The sequence below is a fragment of the Mirounga angustirostris genome, unplaced genomic scaffold, assembly GCF_029215605.1.
Source record: "Mirounga angustirostris isolate CCGP_5_RB_7025 unplaced genomic scaffold, mMirAng1.0.hap1 SCAF_13, whole genome shotgun sequence".
NCBI lineage: Eukaryota > Metazoa > Chordata > Mammalia > Carnivora > Phocidae > Mirounga > Mirounga angustirostris.
The window spans coordinates 38859282-38863437 of NW_026991721.1; positions in this window are offsets into that span (position 1 = coordinate 38859282).

Genomic DNA, 4156 nt, shown 5'->3' on the forward strand with positions numbered 1-4156 from the left:
GGACACAAAATTCATGTTTTTTGTTTCTTTGAAGATTTTATTTATTTATTTGAGAGAAAGCACAAGCAGAGGAAGGGGCAGAGGGGGAGGGAGAATCAGACTCCCCACTGAGTGGGGAACCTGACATGGGGTTTGATCCCAGGACTCTGGGATCATGACCTGAGCTGAAGGCAGACGCTTAACTGACTGAGCCACCCAGGCGCCCCAAAATTATGTTCTTTTTTTTTTTTTTAGGATTATTTATTTGACAGAGAGAGAGAGAGAGCACAGCCGGGGGGGGGGGCGGTGCAACAGGCAGAGGGAGAGGGAGAAGCAGGCTCAACAGAACAGGGAGCCTGATGTGGGGCTCTATCCCAGGACCCTGGGATCATGACCTGAGCCGAAGGCAGAAGCTTAACCAACTGAGCCACCCACGTGTCCCCAAAATTCATGTTCTTAACAAGCAAATTTTTTTTTTTTTTTTGTCAAACATAAGTTAAAAAACTGATTTATGGGGCGCCCGGGTGACTTAGTCGGTTAAGATCTGACTCTTGATTTTGGCTCAGGTCATGATCTCAGGGTCGTGAGGTCAAGCCCCGGGTGGGGCATTGAGTCCACTTATGATTTTCTCTGCTCCCCCCCACCCTGAATCCCGCCTTTCCCTCTCACTCTCTCTCTCTCAAACAAAACAAAACAAAACAACAAAAACCAAAACCCAAACCTGATTTAAATATATATTAGCAATGTCGTAAGTTTAAGAAATCTATAACATCCTGACATTTCTTGAAAAGCCTGTGAATATGAGATATAAGGGAATCCAAACACTACTTCTGGAGTTTTTGATAAAGTCTCAATCATATGTTCCTACTCTGTATAAGGAGTTAAATCTACTTCACTGGGTTATTGGAGGAATTATGTTGCGAAAGGACATTGTAAAAAGAAACATCCATATGTAAAGAATCATTAATATAATCACTGTCCTGATCTGGGATCCCCCATAACTTCTGGATGACTTTATCTTCCTCCAGAGGGAATTCTAGCAGGCAGTATATTTTTTAAGATTTTATTTATTTATTTGAGAGAGAGAGAATGAGAGACAGAGAGCATGAGAGGGAGGAGGGTCAGAGGGAGAAGCAGACTCCCTGCCGAGCAGGGAGCCCGATGCGGGACTCGATCCCGGGACTCCAGGATCATGACCTGAGCCGAAGGCAGTCGCTTAACCAACTGAGCCACCCAGGCGCCCAAGATCTTCTTAGTACACTTAGGGATTAAGCCAATTTGCAGCTGACCATCTGTCTTTGTGAGGGCTGGTCTATTTCCAGTTCACCTCTACTCTCAGAGTGCAGCACTTTAGGGATCCCAAAGGCAAGCTATGGGTGTGTGTGCTGGGGCTTCTCCCTGGGGACCCTGGACTCCTGCCTTTGTCCCCTCCTTCTGTCATCCTTCCCACCCCTATATGATTGCTGAAAGTACTGTTCAGCTTCTCAGCTACAGCTTTCAGCCCAGTTTCTTAGCCTCCAAGGCACTGCTTGCTAATTAGCAAACACTTCCAGTGGAAAAGTAGTGCCAGATATAATCTCTCAGCTTCCAAATCTTGGCCTTTCAAGTTCTGGCTGCTTTGATAGTTCTCCAGTGACTTGAAACAGATTTTTAAAATATTATCCCCCAGCTTTTCTAGTTGTTTTTGTGAGAGGCTTGGTCTATAGCTAGCTAATCTGTCTTTATCAAAGGCAGAAATCTGACCTTGGAGTAAATCATTTAACTTCTTTGAGCCTCAGTTTTTTTCATCTATAAAATAAGATGATCTAAAGGAAAACATTTCCTAACTTGTATGGTACATCGATGTAGTCTATATGGCCCCAAAGTACTTTATACTCTCCTCTTACGTGGAAACAAGGCATCTGAAAGTGATACCATCAAATAGTTTAGCCCCATTCAAGAACTGCAACTCAGCCAGGCTGTTAATGGGAAGAATTACTCAGTGGCATGTACATAGTTGAAATAGTGGCAACATTGCAACACTTCCTAGAAATTGTATTAAAAGATATAACATAATGATATAACTGTTAAGTTAGCCGAAGTATAGATGTATGTACATTCAAGGGGTGAAATTGAAAGACAAGTGTATTCTTCTAGATCCTCTCTCTATTAAAACTGACTCTGTGGGTAGTCCTTGCCCCTTTGGCTGAAATCTCAGGTCCTGGCCTTGAATTTTCTGCTCATTCCTAACCCTTAGCTTCTAATTTCTCTCTCTCTTTTCTTGTTCCTCTGTGCCCACTCACTAGGATGCCTCTGGCTCCTCCATGGTTTGGGGATGGTGGTGGGGAGGAGAGGCAATGAGTAGAAAGTTCTGTTTGGTCTGATACTGTTGTGAGTTGGCATTAATGCTGACTCATTCTTTGGGGGTGTTTTGGAGGAACTTCCCACCCTCTTATTTTTTGGGGGATCTCTTGATGTGACTGGGCTGTTGAATTCATCTCCCTCACTCTCTAGGAATCTAGTGGTCAACTCCATTGGGGTGTCACTTCACCCCTCCAGGAATTTCCCTGGACAGTGTCTAAGACCATTCCCTAGCCAAATTGCTGCATGAGAAATACATGGGAGATACTCTGGGCATGAATGACTTCTCCAAATTGATCTCTCTTCGCTCAGCTATCTGGCCACAAGCCATTGGATTTCTCAGGATGAATCAACACCCTGCCCAGGCACCAGTCTGGAGGGATACATACATACCCAGCTCTCTAAGTGGTTCTGCAGCAGCAGGCCTTTCCTGAGACATGAGATGGGAGGCGCTCACAGCACATTGACATCGGTCCCCCTATATCCTATCAGAATTCTCTCAGCCTCTCCAACTTCTTTCATAGACTGGAAGTCATACACGGATTTCTAGACCCCTCTTTCATAAGTTTGTATTTTTCTTAGCATGGTCATGGATGTTCTCAAGATAACCCAGGCTGGAGAGGGAAAAGTGAGGTGCTGCCCTCACGTGGTCTTACAGGCAGAAACACCAAGGAGTAGGTGGAGTGAAAACAGGAAAGGTCTGTCTGGTCAGAGCTCACTGGAGATACATTCCAGGGCTCCCAGGCATAAAGGGTAATGAGGACTGGAGGCTTCCGTCAGCAGAGGGGTCAAGAACTAGTGAATATGGATTGCCATCTTTAATGGGACCCTATTTGTACCCACAAGATTATGGGTGGCTTGGGAAATGGAGGTTATGTACAAAAAAAGTACAACAAAGAAAATAAAATTCAACTGTAACCTGCCACCCTGAGTATATGTGTTTGTGTTGCGTGTGTAGAAAATTGCTGTAATAGTTACGTTTATGACATATCATGAACACTTCCCTTATTTAATGTCTTCCAAAACATATTTTTTAAATGGCAGCCTAGTATTCCACTGCATGGATATGCCACAATTTACACAATTTATTTTTAGACTTTCAGGTAATTAAGTTCTTCCCTATTATATACAATCCCATAATGAATAATTTGCAGTCTAAGTCTTTGTGTACAGCTCTGATTATTTTCTCGTGATAAATTAACAGATGTGGAATTTACTGGGTAAATATCTGTTTATTTTTCTTCATGTTCCTAATACGCATTGCCACATTTTCCTTTAGGAAAACTATATTTATTTAGCTCCTACCAGCGGTGTATGAGGGTGTCTGATAAAAGCCATTTTATATGAAAACCTCTGTTGGGTGAAAATTATCCAGTATTGATGATCAGAATCTGGGCAGGACCATGCTCTGAGCGCTGAGGGTTAGAAGGCTGCCCCTGGCAGGAATCCGTGAGAACCAGCCTCCTCAGTTTCGTGTCCCGAGGAGCAAGTTCCTGCAGACCCGCTTACCAAGAAGCTTTCTTAGATTTTGCAAACGCACACCAAAGCAGATCCAAAGACAGCTCGGCTAAGACACTGGGACAGGACCCTTTCCACCCCGCTCCCCGGCTCAATTTCTTCCCGGTCAGCGGGTGGTATAATCTCTGCCCTGTCAGCGCCTCCGGGCTGTCGTGGGACTCCAAGGAGATGAAAACACGAAGGAGCGTAGTGCATTCGTGTATTACTAAAAATAGAATGCGAGGGGAGGGAGGGAGAAGCACAACGGCACTGCACGGCTGGGGGCCAAAGGCAGAGAGGCTCTGAGCGCGCCCGGGGGCGGCGGTCGGCAGCAGGATCC